We start from the raw sequence: 24,213 nt of genomic DNA on the forward strand, positions 1-24,213 counted from the left end.
CTTTTGTAGTTTGATGGTTTTCTTTTTTATTATGCTTGAGTTCTCTTCTTTATGTTTGTTTGTTTTTGTAAATCTATTGTTGGTTTTTGATTTGTGTTTATCCTGATTTTCAAGTATGTGAACCCATCAGTATATCTAATTGTTTTAGACTGGTAGTTATATAAGCCCAAACACATTCTTAAAAAAAAAATCTACTTTTTTTTTTTAACTTCCCTCCCCCACATTTTATGGTTTTGATATCCTAGTCTACATTTTCATGTTTATCATTCTGCTGTTCATTGTAGTTTTCATAGCTTTCACACATTTTTTAAAAAAGGTCTAAGTACCTGTGTTTTTAATAATTTCTTGTCATGGTAAAATAATCTTTATGATTCAACGGTGGTAGGGTGAGGAGGAGGGGAAGTGGAATAATTCAACCAACAATAAAGGAAACTGAGAAACACATGGTGAGAGGATGAAAAGTCTTTAGCTGGAAGGGGTCTGGAGGGTGGGTAGGGGCACTGCCCAACTGAAATGCAATTGGTTTGTTACTGTTTACTATTCATGGGAAGATAGCATCGGAACTCCTTTTCTACACCGTATCGGGAGTAAAAATGATGCATCCAGGTGGAAATATAATTGTGGGTATGCAGACAGAGACAGGGGAAGAAAAACAGTCAGAAATAGACACTGAGAGAGTCACTGGCAGGCTCTCCAGTAGTGGCAGAGTAAAGAAGTAGGGGTTGATGACGGTTTACACGAATGTTGTAACAAGTGATATCTCTGGAATATTTGAGAGATAAGAGGCAACTCTTCTATGGTTTTTACTTGTCCAGCAGATTTCAATATACACACAATGTGTACATGCATATTTATGCATACACACACATATAAACACAAGTGACCACTTTCCTTGGAAGCACGATACTGTAAACAAGAGAAAAACTTTTCCCCGGTAGGAAAAAGCCCAGTAGAAGCAGCAACAGTTGGCCTCACAGCTGCAGACATTCCCATCCCAATTTGGCCTGGGAGGAGGCAATGAGGAGTCATAGGAGCAGCCTTTGCAACAACACCCCAAAGGACCCAAATCACAGAGGAAGGGTCTTCCCCACTCCCTCTGCCTCTCACCTCTCAGCTCTCCTCCAACTCACTAACCTCAGGCACCAGTAGCCTGCAATATCAGGAGACCATGGTCCCCAGTGTGTGAGGTGTAGGACAACTATCATTTCTGAAGTGCGTGTGTGTGTGTCTCTGAGAAACAGACAGAGAGAGAGAGACAGAGAGAGAGACAGAGAGAGAGAGGGAGGTTTTGTGGGTGGGTGGGGAGGGGCATCAAGTAACAGAGCAGGAAGGCATGTATGTGCACGTATGTCTGTGTGTGTATATTGCACACATCTGTGTGTGTGAAAATTCTAGTTGTAAAAACATCTGACGGAGCTAGGGAATTTGTGGAAGGTCTAAGGTGTTTCTTGTCATGATCAGGTTCAAGGTGCAACATATGTATATGGGAAACCCTGAGCCATCACCAGGGCAACTGTGGCAGGGATGATCCAACGTCCCATGGTGGCAAGAGATACTAACCTTCCATCAGGAAGAGAGGAGCTGGCCCCCTGCCCCCAGTTTCTACAAAGCACCTAGCACTTTCCTTCCAGTTCCCTCACCCTGTAACCAACTAATCATCACAAAGCCCAAGACACAGGAGGGAGGTGGGGAGACGAAACACAAGTATTCCTATGTTAACATCCTGTGCACACAAACTTGCAGTTCTCTGGAAATTAGGGCAGGGGGAGTGTGGGGTATTAGGGAAGGAAACATAAAAGATTCTGAGGCCTGAAAAACGAGGCAAACTCATCACAGAGCACATGACAGGTTCATTAGACTCTAACTAAAAACAGAGAGAGATGTGATTATCATTTCCAGCCAGTTTTCCCATCCTGATAGTTGTGTAACAAACCAAGGCAATGTCGGTCTTGAGCCAGGCTCTCAGAGTCCCCTGGCCCTGGCCTTGGCCTCAGTACAGCATGTCTTCATTGCTGCTCCAGGGACTTTTGATTTTCTCAATATTTTTCAGGATCATGCCATATAGAGTGACAGATTGATTCCTTAGCTCTGATGGGATGAGCTGAAGGCAGATGTATTCTTTCACATCAATCTCTGTCATGGTGTGGCAATAGTCCTCCACTTGGGGATATTTAGCTCTTTTGGAAACCAATTTGGTTCTTGTAATATAATGTACAGAAATGTGGTCCAGATAAGATACAGCTTCACTCTCAACTGTTCTTAGTTCTGCTATTGTCTCCTCCTGAATGAACACTGCAAAGTTGTTCCCATATTCTAACCTAGGAATCGGGAGCTGTACCCACATTTTGACCATGTCGCATTTCTCAGTCAGCACCTGAATCTCAGGCTTCACTTATTCAATAATGTCCACCAGCTGCTGGTTGATTTTTTAGCATCCCATTGGGCATCACAAACACCTTGGTTCCTTGGAAGGCCTCTTCACATTCATCCAAACTTTACCTCTTGTAAATGGGACTATTCAGTCCATCATGGCTATTGGTGAGAAGAAGGGGCTCAGGGACTGGAAGATTCATGTCTGAGTGGATCTGAATTAGGTCAGGGGTGTTTAGGCTTGGTTCCTTCAAAAAAAACTATTATGTTCTAACAGTTTCTTTGGGGAAAAAACTGCCACCATATTTTCTGCCTCACTTGTGATCCACTCCCTGAAAGAATCAGCTCTGAGCTTTACTTTCCGATCCACCTTCAGCAATTAGGCCATGGCTAGGTCTGCCCGTCTGCTCTGCTGGAGACCAGAGGCACTGTGGTCTCCAAGGAGGGGGATCAGAGGGAAGGCAGGAATCTCAGAGGCAGCCACCACCCTGAGTGGCTCACTCACTGCTCATAGCTCCCTCCCTTTGTATTATGTTGTCTGTTGTCTGTCAGCCCACCCACCCGCTGCCTGCTCACTCTCTTGTTGGCCCTGAGAAATTTTTTTGATTAAAAAGAAGCCTAAAAACAAAACAAAACAAAACAGAAGCCTATGTACTGGCTTATGTAAGTGATCTACAGTATATAAATCTATCTATCTATATAAAGTCCCCTATGTACAAAACTTCAAGTTGCTTTTCCGACCGCGATTTTCTCTTTCCAAATGATTCTTGCTTTTCTATTTAGAGAAGACCTTTCAATATTTCTTTTAGGATAAGCTTAGTATTGCTGTATTCTTTTAGTTTCTTCCTGTCTGTGAAGTTCTTAGTTTCTCCTTCTATTCTAAATAATCAGCTTGCTGGGTAGGTATCTTAAGGTTGCAGGTTTTTCCCTTTCAGCACTTTGAATATACCTTGCCACTCCCTCCTGGTGTTTCTGTATAGAAATCAGCTGATAGCCCATGGGGGTTTCCATGTGACTAATTCTTTGTTTTTCTCTTGCTGCCTTTAGAATCCTCTCTTTAACTTTTATCATTTTAATTATATGTCTTGGTGTAGGTCTCTTTGGGTTCATCTTGTTTGGGACCCTCTGTGCTTCCTGTACCTGGATATCTCTTCCATTATTTAGCCCTAATTTCTTCAAATACTTTTTCAATCCCTTTTTCTCTTTGTTCTTCTGGGATCCCTACTGTGCATAGATTGACAGGATTTGTATTATCGCATAGGTCTCATATATTGCTCTTTCTCTCTCTCTCTCTCGTCTTTCAGTCTGCTGTTCTGATCAGGTGATTTCTCTTCCTCTATATTCCAGATTACTTATTCATTCTTCTGTATTACTTATTTCACTAATTATTTATTGCCTTTAGCTCAGTTTTCATTTTGGCAATTGAGTTGTCTAATTTTGATTGGCTCCTCTTTACAGTTTCTAGTTCCTTTTTATAGTAATCTGCATTTCTATTGATAGATTTTCTTAATTCCTTCAGCATTTTTATTACCTCCTTTTTGAACTTGGGGTCTAGTGCACTGGTGAGGTCAGTTTTATTGTTTATTCTTTCAGGGGAATTCTCTTGGTCTTTTAATTGGGAGTCTTCCTCTGCTTCCTCATTTTACTTATATTTCTCTGAATCTATGACTTTAGGAGAAACACTTATCTATTGTGGTCTTAAAGGTTGTTTTTATGTGGGAGCATCCCTGTGTAGCCTTGTAAGGCTAACATTTTTGGTGCAAGGGCTGTTTTTGGTATGGATGCCTGCTATGTCTTTCTTCAGATTGTGCTGAACATTGTTCCTTTGATAGGGGGTGTGATTGCTATTGGGATAGCCAGAACCTGCACTGGATGTTGAGCTGGGTCTCTTCTTTGCTGTGTGCTTGTCACAGTCCTGTCAAGGGCAGTGTCCACTCCCCAGTTGTTGGCATAGAAGCCCCCAGGTTCTAAGCTGTGGTGTGAGGTAGGTAGGACTGGAGCACTCCTGCTGGGAGGGGAGCCACCGGGTATTCCTCCACAGGAGCTCTCCACTGGGAAGTGGGCTCTGTGGTGTTACCTGTCATCCATTGTGCAGGACCACAAAGTACACTGTTGTTGGCACTGACCTTGCCTGCCCTCCTCCCAGCTGTGGGAACATGGGCAATTGGCCAGGATATCACTCAGGTGCTGCACTCAAAAATGTGCTGGTGAAATCATAGTCACAACAGCCAGATCCACCAAGGGAGCACCAGGAATCAGCCCAGACCCCAGCCCGGCCTCCATGTTCACATGCCCACAAAGCCCACTTCTGCTGACACCAAACTGTCCCAGCCACGGGGAGCACCAGTAATGGAAGTCCCATAGGTGCTACACTCACTAAACCTCCAGTGGAGTAAATCCTCCAAAGTCATGGAGGATTGGCTCAGATTTCAGCCCTGTCTCTGCATATGGGCAACTCCCTGAGCTCCCAGAGCCCATAGAGGTGGAACCCCACCTGCTGTGAACACACTGAGAGTGAAGCTGCCATGGCAGGACAATGTCCCTCCCTTTGTGTGCATGTTGACAGTGGGGCTCCTACGGTGGATCTGGGCTTCATCCTGCACTCACCCCCAGTTGTGGCCTGGACCATCCTCCAGGCCCTTCAGGCTGTCTCCACACAGCCAAACCTAGTCCTTTCCCTGGGTACGTCCTCTGAAGCTTGAGTTTCAGCACCCAGCTGCTGTGCCCACAAGCAGGCATATGTCTCAGGCTGGTAAGTGCAGGGAGGTGGCCATGACTTGTGCTGGCCTCTCCCTGTACTGTCTGCTGCAAGCCAGCTGCTGCACCCTTCTTTGAGCCTCTGAAGCTCCCAATCTGTCCCAGCTGATCTCCCAGCCACTGAAGGGTGTTTCCAGGGTGAGGTAACTTTTCTCTTTCACAGCTTCCTCCCAGGGGTGCCAGTCCCATCCCACCTTTGTTGCGGTTGTTGTTCTATCCAGTTGTGTGGTGATCTTTCTTGCAGCTTTGGTTGTATGAGATCTTCTGCCAGTGTTCTTTAGGTATTCTGTGAGAATTTTCCACATGTAGATGTATTTTTTGATGTATTTGTTGAAGAAAGGGAGCTCCATGTCCTCCTATTCTACCATCTTGATCTCTGCCCCTAATACGTAATTTATAACTTTATGAAACAGCACTGGGACCAGATGACTTCACTGGAATGCTATCAAACATTTATGAAATAAATTAGAGCAATTCTCAACAATCTCTCTCAGAAGAAAGAAGCAGATAAAATAAATTCTAACTCATTCTTTGAGGCTAAAATTAACTTAACACCCAAACCAAGCAAAGAAATTATAAAAAAAAGAGAACTACAAACTAATATCTCATGGTCATGAACACAAACATCCTTATAAAAATACTAGAAAATCACATCCAGCAGTGTACAAAAAATTAGCTGCTACAACCAAGTTGCGTTTATCTCAAGTATGCAAGGCTGGTTCGACATTTAAAAATTAATTAATGTATTCCATTATATTAACAGTCCTAAACTGGAAAAAAAAATGATTATACAATAGATACAGTAACAGACTTTGACAAAATCTTAATACCCATTTAATGTAAAAAAAGCTTAGTGAACTAGAAATAGAAGAGAAATTCCTTAACTTATTAAAGAATATTTACAAAAATTCTACAGATAACATTGCACTTAATGATGAGAAACCAAAGCCTTTATATAAAGATGAAGAAAAAGACAAAGAGGTTTCCACCTTCCATTGCTCTTCAACATCATGCTTGAAGTCTGGCTAATGCAAAATGACAATAAGTAAATAAATAAATAAATAATAAATAGATAGATAGATAGTATACAGATTGGGAAGGAAAAAATAAAAGTCTTTGTTTACAGATGACATAATAATATATCTAGACGGTCCAAAACAATTGACAAGAAATAGCAAGTTTGCCAGATACAAGGTTACTATTAAAAAGTCAATTACTTTCTTTTATAACAGCAATAAACACAGTAGAATTTGAAACTGAAATTACAAGAACAATACTATGTACAGCAACACCATCTTCCCTCCCACAAAAAAAAAAAAAGTATAAATTGAAGACAAGGAAAAGAAGTATTGAAGTCAAGACGGTAAAGTAGGAGGATATGAAACTCACCTCCCTCAATGAATAAGTACAATCCAAGGCTGTAAGAAAGATTTACACAGAATGTTGCAGGAAGGGAAGAGAAGCAATCAAGTTGGGACCTATGCCCCTGGGAGGGGACACAAAAAAGGAGGGACACCCTCCCTGAGCAGTGAGCTGTCCAAGTTATATATTGGCTCCAGCCCTGGAACCCAACACCAGGAAGATAAGTCCCCTTAGCTGTTAGAAAACCAGTGGGACTACCAGGAGGGCTGTAAGAGACCTAGACTCCACTAATGAAGAGAATATATATACTTACTTACAAAACAAGGCAGAGCAAGCAAATTGAAACTGCACTGGACTTTGGATGTTTTCTGCAGTCACTCTGGTGCATGCCCCAGTCTCAGCCAAGCACCTGCTCAGGCTCCAGTTGCTTCAGATGCAGTACCACACTAGGTCAAGGGCTGCAGCAGCTGAGTGGAGTGCTCAGTGTGAGGGACAAAGATGGCTCAGACTGAAACAGGTAAGTGTGGAGGGGGCAGATGTTATACGCACTTATGAAGTCAGCAGATTAGAAGTGGTCCCAGGCCACAGCCACAACAGTCCATACGCAGACCCATGCCAAGTGACCATACTTGCTCCAGCAATGCTCCCCTCTAAGGTGACAGTGCAAGTACTGAAAGGGGGGAGAGCACACACTTAGAGGGAATGGGTGCACCCCTTGAACCTGACCGTCAGGGCTTCTGCTTCAGAAACTTGGGACCTTATTCCACCACCAATGGTGTGACATTGCCACTTGTCAGAGGAAAAGCCCCAGCTCACACCAGGCTCTGGCTCTAGCCTTTCCACTTCCAGTCCCACCTCTTACCTTGGTGAAAACTGCCAGGACACTCTGGGGGAAAGACATGATTTGTGTTCCTGTCAGATCCAGCTCTCCTACCAAAGGCACTGGGCACACACAGACTGTATAGGGATACTGCTGAACAAGGACACCTCTGCAAGGCTGCAATAGGTAACAGTTTCAGCTAATTTCATAGAGACAGAGAACTTTAACCAAAATGAGAATACAGAGGAATTTCTTTCAATCAAAGGAACAAGAAAAAAACCCTGAAAAAACAAATAATGGAACAGAAATAATTTACTAGATAAAGAGTTTAAACAATTACTAGGAAGAATGATAAGTAAATTAGGGAAAAGAATAGATGAACACAATGGGACGTTTACCAAGGAACTAGAAAATTTTAAAAACAACAACAAAAAGAAACAACTGTCAGAACAACAGAATACAATAACTGAAAAAGCTCACTAGAAGGAACTAACAACAGATTAGGTGATAAAGAAGAATGCATAATTGATCTGGAAGACAGAATAATGGAAATCATGCAATACGCACAACAAAAAGAAAAACAAGTTTAAATAAATGAGAAAGGTTTAAAGTACTTCTGATACAATATCAAGCATTGCAACGTTTGCATTATAGGGGTCCCAAAAGAAAAAGAAGATAGAGAAGAATCAAAAGTGTGTTTGATGAAATGTGGCAAAAATTTCTGAACCTGAAGAAGGAAACAGATACTTCTGTACCTGTGATTTCCAGGTACAGAAATCACAGAGGTTCCCAAACAAGATGAACCCAAAGAAACTCACAGCAGGACATATCATATTAAAATATGGCAAAAGTTAAAGATAGAGAATTCTAAAGGCAGCAAGGGAATAACAAAGACACATACAAGGGAACAGAGAATTCTAAAGGCAGCAAGGGAATAACAAAGACACATACAAGGGAACCTCTACAAGGTTATCAGCTAATTTTTCTGCAGAAATTTTGCAGGCCAGAAAGGAGTGGTGTGATATATTCAAAATGCTGAAACAGAACCTGCAACCCTGGATACTCTTCCCAGCAAGGTTATCATTTGAAATAGAAGGAAAGATAAAGAACATCTCAGACAAGCAAAAACTAAAAGAATTCATCAATACTAAACCTATCCTATAAAAAATGAAAAAAAGCCTTCTCTAAGTAGAAGAGAAAAAGCTATACCAATAAATAAATATCTATAGCTAGGAAACAATCCCACATGTACAGGCAAACATATAGTAGAGACTGAGGGTCAACAATTTAAATAAGCTAGTTCAAAGATTAAAAGACCAAAAATTAATTGTAAAATCAACTATGACCACAACAAACAGTAAAAGCATAAACATGAAAACATAAAATATGACATCTAAAACACAAAATGTGGGGGTGTGGGGATGTTTTAGAAGGTATTTGAACTTAAATGACTACCAGTTTAAAACAAGCAGATATAGTTATAGATTAACGTGTATGAACCTGATAGTAACCACCAAGCAAAAACCTACAACAGTTACATAACAACTAGAGAGGAAAAATCAGACACATACCACTAAAGAAAATCAGCAAGCCTAAAGTTCTGTGCATTTTTTTAAAGATAAAGAAAGCTGACAAACATTATTCAGACTCATCAAGAAAAAAGAGAGAGGAGCTTCCCTGGTGGCGCAGTGGTTGAGAGTCTGCCTGCCAATGCAGGGGACACAGGTTCGAGCCCTGGTCTGGGAAGATCCCACATGCCGCGGAGCAACTGGGCCCGTGAGTCACGGGGATGAAATGTAGAGCATGGGGAATACAGTCAATAATAATGTTGTATGGTGACAGATGGTTAACGACTTACCGTGGTGATCATTCTGTCATGTACAGAAATACTGAGCCACTATGTTGTACACCTGGAAATAACATAGTGCTGTAGGTCAATTGCATGTCAATAAAAATACAACAGAGAGAGAAAGAAAATGCACACACACACAGAGAATTCATCAAATGAGGTCACAGAGGAGTAGGGTGGGCCCTTAATCCAATAATGACTGGGTGTGCTTGTAAGAAGATGGTCACATGAAGACAAAGACACACAGAAGGCAGAGATTGGAGTGACATGTCTACAAGTCTAGGAATGTCAGGGGTTGTCAGAAACCACGGAAGATAGGACACAAGCAAGGAAGGCCCTTCAGAGGAGGGCCGCCCCGGTGGCACCTTGATCTGGGACTTCTGGCCCCCAGGACTGTGAGAGAACCAATTTCTGTTGTTATAAGTCAGTTTGTGGTACTTTTGTTACGGCGGCCCTAGGAAACCGATACAATCACTAAGAATCATGGTTTCTGCTCTACTTTATAATCAAGACAAGTGCTTATTAAAATACTGTTTCGGATGCTGGCTGTAATGTAGCAGCAATTTTCATAATAAAAGACATGCATCGCTTTAAAAAAAAAAAGGCTTCCCTCGCAGCCTTTCAGAGCATCCCTGCCTAAGGAAACGGTCCCTCTGATGGGCTCTGGTCCTGCGTTGGGACTTCAGCCCATCCTCACCCGGGTGGTTTCTCTGCTCAACCACAGTCACCTGCATGTCCTGGGAGGAACCTGGGGTTCGGGGGGGAGTGGAGAGGGACAACGTACAAGATCCCAAGTTACCGAGTTGACAAAATGCTGCCTACAAATGTATACATAAAAAAGCATGTTTTAAAAAAAAAAGCATGTTTGTTTATATGACTGCTATCTACACACGTGTCCCCGTATGCATTTTTAGATCCTTTAAAACAGCACAATTTTTACTGTTTAACATCACTAGATAATTATTCTAAAAACCAAGGTGGTGTGTGGGTTTCAGATCAGTAAAGGAGGCCCTGGAACTAGAGCCTAGCCGGGCCCCCAGGGTCTATGACATCAACCAAACCACAGAACGGATGAGAAACCATTACCATAACGAGCTCTTTCTCCATTCCTCCCAGTAATGAATCTTCTTGAAGAATTCATTCAAAATTCTGAAATGGTTTCTCTTCAAAAGGAGAAAGATACGCTTATCGAGAAGGGCAGAAACCAGCTCGTATCTGTGTGTGCATATGTTCACCCTCTTGTCTCCTCACCTTTTAGGGTGTATGAAAAGTGAAGGGATCTTCACTTACTCCAGGAGTTCTCTGGCATATCAGTCAACGATTCATGCTTCTCGTTTACCAGGACTGAAAAGAATGCTGACTCCACATGGATTAATGACAAACAGTTCTATATGTGATCAAGAACTAAGCCTGGGGGGCTTCCCTGGTGGCGCAGTGGTTGAGAGTCTGCCTGCTAATGCAGGGGACACGGGTTCGAGCCCTGGTCTGGGAAGATCCCACATGCTGCGGAGCAACTGGGCCCGTGAGCCACAACTGCTGAGCCTGCGCGTCTGGAGCCTGTGCTCCGCAACAAGAGAGGCCGCGATAGTGAGAAGGCCCACGCACCGCGGTGAAGAGTGGCCCCCGCTTGCCGCAACTGGAGAAAGCCCTCGCACAGAAACGAAGACCCAACACAACCATAAATAAATAAATAAATAATTTTTTTTTAAAAATGCAAACTTTAAAAAAAAAAAGAGGGAGGACTCAAGTAAACAAAATAAGAAATGAAAGAGTAGAGACTACAACTGATATCACAGAAACATAAACAATCACAAGAAAATTCTAGGAAGAGTTATATACTAACAAATTGGACAACCTGGAAGAAATGGATAAATTTCTACAGACATGCTCATCCAAGACTGAGTCAGGAAGAAATAGAAAATCTGAACAGAATGATCATTCATCGTAAAATTAAATTTGTAAATAAGAAAAAATGTCGCCGATTTACAGATTCAGCAGAATATACAAAAAGAAGAATCAGTGATACAGAGAATAGGAACTTTGAAATCAACTATTCTCAGGAGGGAAAAATAAATTTAAAAGAGGGGGGTGGGGAAAAGTTCTCTGTGGTCTATGGGACACCATCAAAAAACCAATATCTGAATTACTGGAGTTCCTGAAGAAGAGAAGAAAAAGGCAGAAAGCTTATTTAAAGAAATAATGACTGAGAACTTTCCACACCTGAGGAGAAATTTGGATATTCAGGTTCATGAAGCTAATAAGTCAGTACTTCAGTCCAATGATCTTCTCCAAGGTGTAACTAAAACACCATAAACCTCAAAGAAAAAGAAAAATCCTAAATTAGGAAGAAAAAAAAAAAGTCTTTACCTACAAAGGAAACCACATCTATCAGTAAGTTTCTCAGCTGGAGAGAGTGGAATAATAAACTCTAAACACTGAAAAATGCTATCAACCAAGAATATTGTCACTCAAAGTTATCCTTCAGAAATAAAGACTTTTCCAGAAAACAAAAGCTGAGGGAATTTATTACCTTTGGACTTTTATTACAAGAAATGTTGATTTGAGTTTTTCAAGCTGAAATGAAAGGACACTAGTAATGTAAAAACATGTAAAACTGTACAACACACTGGCAAAGGAAAATGTATAGTCAAATTCAGAAAACTCTAATACTGTAATAGGTTGATTATTAATGACTTAACTACAATATAAACATTCAAGGACAAAAGTATCGAATATAAATATAGCTACTATAATTTGTTAATAATAATATAAAAGGAGGCAAATTGTAACATTAAAAACAAAAGGGGAGAGTAAAGTTTAGAGTTTTCTATGCAATTTAAGTTGTTATCAGCGTACTATACATGCAATGTGTTATACAAGACTCATGGTAACAAGTGGGCAAAAATCCATACTAGATTCATAAAAGATCAAGAAAAGGAAATCGGAGCATACGACTACAGAAAATCAGCACCTCACAGAGAAACACAGCAAGAGCAGAAGAAGAGAGGAAGGGAACTACGATACAGCCAGAGAGCAATTTATAAGGCATTGGGAAGTCCTTATATATCAATAACTACTTTAATATAAATGATTTGAATTCTCCAATCAAAAAGCACAGAGGGGTTGAAGACATAGAAAAATATGGCTCATTATATGCTGCATACATGAGACTCACTTTAGCTCTAAAGACACACATAAACTCAAAGTGAAGTGGTGGAAAAAGTTATTCCATGCAAGTGGACGTGTAAAAAAGTGAGTGCAGCTATATTACATCAGCGAAAATGGACTTTAAGCCAATAATGGTAACAAGAGATAAAGAAGATCGTGTATAATGTTACAGGTCATTATAACATTATAGGTCATTATAACATTATATAAGGTCATTATAACATTATATAAGGTCATTATATAATGTTAAAGGGATCGACTCATTAGAAGATAATAGTTGTAAATAAATATGCACCCAACATGGAGACCCTAACTATTGTGAAAGTTAATAAAGGAAAACCTGAACTAAAATTAGAGTCGGGAAGGCCTCTGGAAGAACTTTTCACATCTGACCAATCATTGCCAATTACACCAAATAGGAAGATGTCAATTACAGAAACATATAAGGGACATACCTTACACTCTCAAACAGTAAGTGCAACTACATTACTACTCCTGCAGGAAGAAGAAAGTTTTTTTTCTCCCCAGCTACAAGTCCAGTCAATGGATATGCCACAGCTCAACCAATGAAAACCTCTTGTCACTTGAACTCTTACTTATCTCCAATAAATTTTCATTTTTCTTTTGCTCATGACTTACTTGTCCCACACTTCTTTCTAAAAGCCTTTCATTTTCTACCTCTCCCTGGAGTATTTCTCTGCTTGCCAGATGAGGTGCTGCCCAGCTCATGAATCATTCAATATACCCAATTAGTTCTTCATACTTACTCAGTTTATTTTTTAACAACATACTACGCAAATACTAAGAAATCTGAAGGGAAAAGATTACAACAACACAATAATAGCCGGAAACTTCAATACCCCATTTTCATCAAAAGATATATCATCCAGGGACTTCCCTGGTGGTGCAGTGGTTAAGACCTTGTGCTCCCAATGCAGGGGTCCGGGTTCGATCCCTGGTCAGGGAACTGGATCCCACGTGCATGCTGCAACTAAGTGTTCACATGCCACAACTAAGGAACCTGCCTGCCACAACAAAGACCCAGTGCAACCAAATTAATTAATTAATTAATTTTAAAAAGAGGAAAAAAATTTGCATTAAAAAAAAAAAAAGGTATATCATCCAGAGAGAAAATCAACAAAGAAACACCTTGGTCTAGAATCATACAATGGACCAAATGGACCTAACAGACACGTAGAAGAGATGGAATTCAACAGCAGTAGTGCAAAAGGAATTTTCTCCAGAAGAGATTATGTAGTAGGCTCAAAACAATTCTTAGCAAAATTAGTAATAAAATTATACCAAACACCTTTTTGACCACAATGGTCTAAAACTAGAAATCAACAACCAGAAAACTGAAAATCTACAAACATTGATAGCTAAAGACAATCCTGAACAGTCAGTAAGTCAAAGAAGAAATGAAAAGAAAATAAAAAAATATTTTGAAACAGATGAAAATGGAAACACCACATGCCAAAACCTGTGGAATGTTGTAAAAACAGTTCTAAGAGAAAAGCTTATAGTAGTAAACATGTATATCAAGAGAAAGGATCTAAAACAAACAACTTAAGTTTACACCTCTAGGAATCAGATGGAGAAAACAAACTTAACTCACAGTTAAAAGAAGGAAGAAAATAACAGTAGAGCAGAAATACATAAAGATCAGAAAAACAATAGAAAAGATACACAACAACAAGGAAAAGAGCCCGGTTTTTGAAAAGAGAAACAAAATTTACAAACTTTTAGTTAGACTAACAAAGAAAAAAAAAAAGACTCAAGTAAATAAAATCAGAAATGAGAAGACATTACAACTGATACCACAAAATGAATAATCATGAGACTAGAATAAAAATTATATACCAACAAATGAGATAACTTAGAAGAAAAGTATACATTTCCATAGACAAAAACTTACCAAGACTGAATAAAGAATAAAGAGAAAATACAAGCAGTCAAGTTCAGGTGATGGAATTTGTAACGAATAGCTATGAACAACAACAACAAAATCAGAAAATGCGATGGTTTCATTTTCAACATTTAATAGAAAGAGTAAAAACAATCCTTCTCAACTCTTAAAAAATACTGAACAGGAAGGAACACTTGCAAAGTTATTTTATGAAGCCAGTAACATTCTGATACCAAAGCTAGATAAGGAAACTACAAAAAAGAAAACTACAGGCCAATATCTCTGATAAATATAGACACAAAAATCGTCAACAAAATATTTGCAAACTGAATTCACCATTACATTAAAAGTATCATACACCGTAACAAAGTGGAATTGATCTCTAAAATGCAAGAATGGTTTAATTTATGCTAATTAATAAATACGATATATCATATTAAAATTACAACAGTTTTTCATAATAAAAAGACAAAGTAAGTATGAAAGAACATAACTGGACAGAATACAGGCTATTTCTGACAATCCCATAACTAAAATAATACTCAATGTAAAAGGTTTAAAGCTTTTCTTCTAAGATCAGGAGCAAGACAAATTATGCCCACTCTTGCCACTCTTGTTTAGAATAGTACTAAAAATACTTTCTAGAGCAATCAGACAAGATAAATTATTAAATGGTATCTAAGTCAGAAAAGAAAAAATAAAATTGTCCTGTTATGCAAATAAAATAATCATATGTATAGAAAATCATAAAGACTCAATCAGAAATCAACTGGAACTAATCAAAAAATTCAGTAACGTTGCAGGATATAAAATCACCACACACAAATTAGCTGCAGAGTGACATCAGCATCCTAGCAAAGTGTGATGCTCCCTTTGTATCTCCCCTTCAGTATACAAAAAGTAAAACACATGTAATTCAACAAAGGAACCTCTGCCCAGCACACCAGTTTACCTGAGAATTCCACACTTCTGTACAACAAGTTATTGGACTAGAACACATAGAGGAGGTAAAACCAGGAGAACTGCAAGAGAAAAATTAAAATATTTTTAAAATATAGATATTCTATGTGAAAAATATGACTTTATTAGGAAGGGCAGCATTAGCATAATGGGTATCACAGGAGGAAAAGAGAGGGAGAGGGAGCAGAGAGGTTATTTAAGAAATAATAACTAAGAGCTTCTCAAACTTGGGGAAAAAACTGGATATACAAGACATGAAGCTGAGAGAACACCTAATTAATTACCTCAATGCAAAAAGGCAGCTTCCAAAACACATTATATTAAAACGGTCAAAAGTTAATGACAAAGAAAGAATTTTAAAGGCAGCCAGGAAAAAAAACCAATGGTACCTACAGAGGAAAACCCATTAGGCAACCAGCAGATTTCCCAGCAGAAACTGTAGAGGCCAGGACAGAATGGAATAAGACCTCAAAATACTGAAAGATAAAAATTATTACCCCAAAGTACTGTATCTAGAAACGTTATCATTCAGGCACAAAGAAGAAATAAATTTTGTCAGACAAACAAAAGCTGAGGGAATGTATCATCTTTAGTCCCATCTTACAGGAAAAAAAAAAAAATTTTTTTTTTTCAGAGCAAACGCCTTCAACCTGAAATGAAAGGCAAAACTTTCAATAAGATGACAAATAGAGTCAGGAAATTAAAATTCTATATTGTTATTTGTTAAACACAGCTATAGCACAAAGGTTAAAAGACGAAAGGTAGTAAAAATAACTCTACTTCAACTTGTTAACAAACTCGCAACATAAAAAAATAATTTGAGACAATAAAACATAAAAGGGGAAGAGGAAAAGTATAGGCAAGTGATGGTAAGATGCTATGTCCAGAACTGGTATAGGCAAGAGATGGTAAGAGGCTATGTTCAGAAAAAGAACTATTTTATCTATGAGACATTTTGTATAAATCTCATAGTAACCATATCATATAAATCTAGAGCAGAGGAATGATGAAACTAAAATGGCAGACAGAAACACAAGAAAAATTAAACAATGGAGATACACTGCCACCGGAAAAGAAAAGACAAACTGGCAGTCATAAGTTCTCATTTATCAATATTCATTCAAATGTAAATAGCTTGCATTAACCATTCAAAAGACACAGAGTGGCTGAATGGATTAAAACACGAGACCCTGCTGCCTCCAGAAGACTCTTCTCAGTGTTAAAGACAAACATAGTCTCGAAGTGAAAGAATAGAAGGGACGGTGATAATCCAAGGAAATGTCAGACAAACGAAAGCAGGCACATTAGGTGAATAGTCATCCTCATATCAGGCACAGTCACACTCATATCAGACAGAATAAACTTCAAGCCATAAAAGGTAATCAAAAAATATAGACATTACATTATAAGGAAGGGGACAACTCATCAAGAAAATCTTACAGTTAATAATATACATGCATGTAACATAGGAGCACCAAAATGTATAAAGCAATTACTAATAGACCTAAAGAGAAAAAAATGAGAGCAACACAATAATATTAGGGGACTTCAACACTCCACTTTCATCAATGGATGGATCATCCAGACAGAAAGTAAACAAGGAGACAGTGATCTTTAGTGAAACATTATACCATGTGGATTTAATAGATTTATACAGATTATTCCATGGAAATGCAGCAGAATACACATTCTTTTCAGGTACATGTGGAACATTCTAAAGTATAAACTATATGTTAGAAAGTCTCAATAAATTTAAGAAAATTGAAATCATATAAAGCGTCTTTTCTGATCCCAGTGGTATGAAACTACAAATCAACTGCAAGAAGAAAGCTGGGAAAATATCACAAATATGTGAAGACTGAATAACATGCTAGTGGGTCAACTATGGGTCAAGAAAGAAATCAAAGAAGATATTTAAAAACCCTAAAGATAAATGAAAATAAAAATACAACATACAGAAATCTATGAAATGCAGCAAAAGTTGTACAAAGAGAAAAGTTTATAGCAATCCAGGCCTACCTCAAGAAGTAAGAAATCTCAAGCAATATAACTTTACACCTAAAAGAGCAAAAAATGAAAAAACAAGTAAAGGTTAAAGTCAATAGAAGAACGGAAATAAAGATCAGAGCAGAAATAAATACAATTCAGACAAAAGATGGTGGAAAATAAATTAATAAAACTAAAAGCCTGGTTCTTTGAAAAGATAAACAAAATTGACAAAACTTTAGCTATACTTACTAAGAAAAAAGCAGGCTTTGATAAATAAAATGAGAAATAAGAGAGAAGTTATAAAAAACAACAACAGAAATACAAAATATTATAAGAAAATATTATGAAAAGCTATACACTAACAAATTCGACAACCTAGAAGTGAACACATTTTCGTAATAATAAAGAAATAGAAAATCAGAATAGACTGATGACTAATAAGGGAATAATATATACAATATACTAAATTATATATGTATTATAAATTATATGATAAATATATATAAAATATATTTATATATAAAAACTAACTATAGTTTTATATATACTTTACTATAACTACATACAATTATATAGTTATATATATAACACTATAACATTTTAAAATATAAAATATTTAAAAATTGAAAATTTACAAAATTTAAAAAATCCAAAACCTTACCATTTATAACAATGTGGATGAACCTTGAGTGTATGATGCTTAGTAAAGTGTCAGGTGGACAAATACAAATGCCAAATGATGTCAGTCACATGAGGAATATAAAAGTGAATGAATACATAAATCAAACCAAACAAAAATAAACATGTAGATACAAAGAACAGAGCAGTGGTTAGCAGAGGGGAAGAAGAGGGAAAAGCAAAATGTGTAAAGGGGGCAACTGTATGGTAATAGGCTGAACCTAAATTTTTGATGGTGAGCATGCTGCAGAGTATACAGAAGTTGAAATATTATTTTCACATAAAACTTTAAAATTCAATTGCATTCTCTGTACTAAAAGTGGCTGAAATAGAAATAAAGAAAACAATCCCATTATCAGAGCCCTCAAAAACAATAAAATTCTTAGGAATAAACTTAGCCAAGAAGGTAAAGTTCTGTGCACTAAACCGTACAAGATCCTGATAAAAGAAATGGAAGAATATACAAACTAATGGAAGAAATGCCATGTGTATGCATTGGGAAAATAAGTTTTGTTAATATGTTCATAGAATCCAAAACAATCTACAGAGTCAATGCAAAACCTATCAATATTACAATGACATTTTCACAGAAATAGAAAAAAGAAACAATACAAAATTTTGTATAAATCACAATAAAAATCCCTAATAGTGATGCAATCCTAAAAAAGTAAAAAGCTTAAGGCCTAACACTTATCAATTTCTGTCTATAATACAAAACTATAGTAATCAATACAGAATGGTACTGGGCTAAAAATGAACAAATAGACCAATGGAACAGAACTGAGAGTCCAGAAATAATCCACTGCACATAGTAAACTAATATTTGGCAAGGGAGCTAAGAATTCTTAGTGGGAAAAGGACAGTTTCTTTACCAAATTAATGTCATTGATAAAACTGGATAAGCATATACTCAAAAATAATATTAGGGACTTCCCTGGGGGCTCAGTGGCTAAGAATCCACCTGCCAATGCAGGGGACATGGGTTCGAGCCCTGGTCCGGGAAGATCCTACATGCCACGGAGCAACTAAGCCCCTGCACCACAACTACTGAGCCCGCATGCCACAACTACTGAAGCCCACGTGCCGAGAGCCCATGCTCTGCAACAAGAGCAGCCACCGCAATGAGAAGCCCATGTGCTGCAATGAAGAGTAGCCCACGCCGGACGCAACTAGAGAACGCCCGCACGCAGCCATGAAGACCCAACGCCGTCAAAAATAAATAAATAAAAAATTAATTAAAAAAAATAATATTAGACCCATCTCTTGTACTACATACAAAAACTAACTTGAAATGTATAGAAGATAAATGTAGAACTTGAAGCCGTAAAGCTAGAAAACATAAAACAAATCTCTTTGACATTGGTTTTTGCAAGCATTTTTGGATATAACACCAAAAGCATAAACAACGAAAGCAAAACTTAACAGGTGGGGTTGCATTAAACTAAAAGCCTGTGCAGCAAAAGAAACAATCAACAAAATGAACGGGCAACCAACAGAATGGGATAAAACCTCGGAAACCACATACGTGGTAAGGGTTAAGAGCCAAAACATGTAAATAATTTACACAACTCAATAATAAAGACTAACAATCCAACTAAAACTGGGCAGAGGAACTCTGTAGATGTTATTCCAAAGAAGACATACAAATGTCCAAGAGGTACATGAAAAGATGCTGAACATCACTAAGCATCAAGGAAATGCAAATGACAACCACTATGAGATATGACCTCAAACCTCTTAGAAAAATAAACATATATAAATTGTTGGAAAGATGTGGAAAGAGGGAACATTTCTGCATTGTTGATGGTAGGATTATAATTGGTTCAGCCATTATGAATGACAGTACTTGTCTTCTCAAAAAATTGAATGATCCAGCAGTCTCACTTCTGGCTATATATCCAAAGGAAATAAAAAAAGATATCAAAACTATGCCCGCACTCCCATGTTTAGCATTATTCATAATAGCCAAGGCACAAAACATCTTTTCATCCATCAATGAAAGAATGGATAAAAAGTATGGTACTTATGTGTACAATGGAATATTATTCAGCCATGAGAAAGAAAAAAAATCTTTCCACTTGCAACAATACAGATGAAGCTTGAAGACACTATATTTAGTGAGATAAGTTAGAAATATACAACTACTATATCGTGTGGAGTCAAAAAAGTCAGACTCATAGAAATGGGAAGTAGAATGGTGTTTACCAATGGATGGGGGTTGGTGGACATGGGAAGATGGTCAAAGAGTACAATTTTCAGTAGGAAGATTAGTAAATTATGGTTACGTCTTGCACAGTATTGTACTTACAGGTAACAATTCCTACTATATACTTGAAAGTTGCTAAGAAACTTGATTTTAAATGTTCTCATCCCTTAAAAGAAATAATGATGTAGGTGTTGCCTAATACTCTGATGGTAAGCAAATACAAATCTATAAATGTATATCTAAGTGTATCCAATCAACACATGTACACCTTAAATTTACACAATGTTATACATAAAGTTAGCTCAATAAAGCGTGAAAAAATAATTAAATACAAACGGTTAAAAGTTGAAAAAGTAGTACAGCCCCTTCACATGATACTTTGATGGTTTCTTACAAAACTAAATGTATTCTTACCCTATGATCCAAGAATCATTTTCCTTGTTACTTACCCAAAGAACTTGAAAGCTTACAGGTGCACAAAAATCTGCACATAAACATTTATAGCAGCTTTATTTATTATTGAAAAAACATGGAAGCAACCAAAAATTCCTTCAGTTGCTGAATGGAAAAATATACTGTGATGTATACATATACAGATGTATTATTTATTACTAAAAATAACAAAAGTATCAAGGCATGAAAAGACAGGAAACTTCAATGCAAGTAAGTGAAAAATGGGGGGAAAAAAGGTACATAATGTATCATTCAAACTATATGATATTCTGGAAAAGGTACAACTTTGGAAACTGTCAAAAAAGTAGTGGCTGCCAGGATCTGGTACAGGGAAAAGAGGGAACCAACAAGAGGATATTTAGGCAGTGAAATTCCTCTTTCTGATCTTATAATGGTAAATACATTCATTCTACATTTGTTCAAACCTGTAAACTATACAACACAAACTGTGAACACTAATATAATCTTTGGACTGTTTTTTGATAATGATATATCAAGGTAGGTGCTTAGATTTAAATAAAAGTATCACTCTGGTATGGGATATTCATAATAGAGGAAGTTATTCTTGTGAGGGGCATGAGGTATATAAAACTCTCTGTACCTTCTGCTCTATTTTTCTATAGACACAAGACAATTCTAAAAAACAAAGTGATAAGAAAAAGGTAAAGAGACAAAATAAGAGAAACTTTAGTAATCACATTTTTAAAAGAACAGTCTTTGAAAAGTAGTTTGAAAAATCTCAGAAATTTTACTATTGCCTTCAATAATTCAAAAATAAAACAGGAAACCTCAGGAAAAGATTAGGTGCTAATATCCAAAGCTACCAAATTACAATAGTCAAATGCCCAATTTTCAACAAAAAACACAGGGCATTAAAAAGTAACAGGAAAATACAGTTCATTCAAGGAATAAAATCAATTAACAGAAAGCATCCCCTTAAATATTTTATAACAGCTCTCTTTGAAGTGACTGAAGAGCTAAGGCGGCAAAGGATTAAAGAAAATGAGAAAAACAATATATGAAAAAATGAGAATATCAAAAAAGTAGAAATGATAAATATGAACCAAATAGAAATTGGAGATGAGAGTATAAAAAACAAAAACACAAAAATACAGTATATATGTTCAACAGGGTGAGAGAAGGCAGAGGAGAGAATTGGAAAACTTGAATGATCAACATCATTAAATGGTCAGGTAGAGAAACAGAAAGTATCAAAGGGGAAACTTGTGGAGGGAGGGATAAATTGGGAGATTGGGACTGACATATACACACTACTACACATAAAATAGATAATCAACAAGAACCTAATGTATGTGGCACAGGGAACTCTACTCAGTCCTTGTAAAAACCTACATGGGAAAACAATCTGAAAAACTACATATATATATATATATATATATATTATATATATATAGAACCAAATCACTTTACTGTACGCCTGAAACTAATACAACATTGTAAATCAATTATTCTTCAATATAAAACAAATTTTTTAAACAGGATATTGAAATACTGAAAGCAGTGGAAGACAAATGACTCATCATGTGGAAGGAATATTCTGAACAGTAAAAACTCCCCTTCATTCCTGCAGAGCTATGTATGATAGCCCAGATACAGCAGCAACCACACTGCACACCCACAGAGGAATGAAAAAAGAAGATGTGGTACATATGTACAATGGAGGATTACGCACCCATAAAAAAGAATGAAAAAATGCCCACTACAGCAACATGGAAGGACCTGCATTTGATCACATTCACGATAGTATGTTAGACAGAGAAAGACACATATCATAGGATATCACTTATGGGTAGGGTTTAAAACTTGATATAAATAAACTATACTTTACAACACAGAAAGCTAGTCACAGACGTAGACACCAAAGAATGCGTACCAAAGGGAGAAGGTTGGGTGGAGGCATAAACTAGCAGATTGGGATTCACATATGCACACTAATATATGTAAAACAGAATACCAGCCAGGACTTAAGTTGAACTCAGGCAACTGGTCCCAACACTCTGCAATAAGCTAAATGGAAAGAGAATTGAAAACAACACAGATACATATACATGTATAACGGATTCAAGTGGCTCTACAGCCAATGAAACACAGCAGTGTAAATTAAGGGTGTTCCATCATAAAATAAATATTCAATTTAAAACAAAGGAACACCGCCTGTATTCCCTAAGCCCTCGGTGACCTGGCCTGGAGTCACATCCCTGGAGCCTCAGTAGTCTTGGGTCCCAAAGCTGGACTGTGGTGGGAGCGAGGCAGCTGGGGAGGATTTGCCAGCAAAGGGGCCCCACGTGCAGCTGTACTGCCTCGTCGCCTCTGGACAGCACCACTATCTCCACATCGTGGAGTACCTTCCTACAGCTAGCCAAGCACAATGAACCCAAAGGATGATGGAGCCTGTGGCTGGAAGAGCGCTGTGAAGCCACGCTGTGTCCAGGTCTCTTGGTGCTGGGGTTCCCACGTCCACCTCCTACCTCAGTGTCGCCCCAATTACTGACGGCAGCACTCTCATCTCGGCGATTTTGCCGGGATGGCGATCTGTTGAGAGGTTGAGGGTAAGGGGGAAGAAGTAATGTGACGCAATCCTTTGGGTGTTTGTTTTGGCACATTCTGCTCATACTTTAAATTCTGGGACACGAATTTTCCGAACATCTGGATTCGCAGATAACTGGACTCTGCTTGAAAAAAATCTTGCTGATCGTTGGCCGCTTCTCATAACAACAACTTTAAAACCGGTGCTTAGGGGAACTTCATAATCAAAAAGTCATCGGCGCTGCAAATGACACCTACACTCCAGAAATGTCCTGGGGAAGGTCACTGAAAAAGGATGCACATCAGGGCCCACTTTCAACAAGCCAATTTCCACAGGTACATTTTATTCCCAGTGTTCTTAAAAAATAACTCACACACTTGGAAAAGTGATCTACATCGCTAAGTATTTAAGAAAGAGAAATGCAACCTACAGCAAGGTATCACCCTGCAAGAGTCAGAATGACGGTGGTCAAAATGTGTACAGGCAATACATGCGGGAGAGGGCTTGGAGAAATGAGAATCCCCCTAAGCCGTTCATAGGACTGCACATTGGAAACTGGCATTATGGAAAACAGTATGGAGGTTCCCTAAATAAATACACCGAGAACTACCGTATGGTCACCCAATGGCCCTCCTAGACAGATATGCATAGACCACCATCGTTGCAAATCACACCGGCACCTCTGTTTTCCTTGCAAACCTATGTATAATAGCCCAGATATGGTACCCACCAAACGGCCCATCAACAGAGATTGAAAAAAGAAGATGTGGTACATAGATACAGTGGAGTATTAAACAGCCATAAAAAAGAATGAAAAACTGCCAACTACAGCAACATTGAACGACCTAGATTGCATCACATTCGGGATAGTACGTTAGACAGAGAAAGGCACATATCCTGGGATATCACTTATCGGTGGGCTTTAAAACTTGATACAAATAAACTATAATTTACAACACACAGACCGAGTCACAGACGTAGAAACGAATTTGTACCACGTGGAGAAGGTTGGGGAAGGCATAAACTAGGAGGTTGGGATTAACATATGCACACTAATGTATATCAAACCGATACCAGCTAGTACCTATGTTGAACTCAGGCAACTGTTCCCAACACTGTGGAATAACCTTCACGGGAACACAATCCA

At 38.0% G+C, this 24,213-nt stretch overlaps 2 pseudogenes across 2 annotated transcripts in view; both read right to left on the minus strand.

The window, feature by feature from the left end:
• The window catches only part of LOC309653329 (E3 ubiquitin-protein ligase rififylin pseudogene), a 136,966-nt pseudogene that overhangs the window by 20,671 nt on the left and 92,082 nt on the right, over positions 1–24,213 (minus strand). The window lies entirely within an intron of this gene.
• On the minus strand, positions 1,930–2,755 carry LOC309653321 (proteasome activator complex subunit 3 pseudogene; annotated as a pseudogene). The gene has a single exon. The product of its transcript is annotated as a proteasome activator complex subunit 3 pseudogene (transcript).

The sequence above is a fragment of the Balaenoptera physalus genome, assembly GCF_965194825.1.
Source record: "Balaenoptera physalus genome assembly, chromosome: Y".
In the NCBI taxonomy this organism is placed as follows: domain Eukaryota; kingdom Metazoa; phylum Chordata; class Mammalia; order Artiodactyla; family Balaenopteridae; genus Balaenoptera; species Balaenoptera physalus.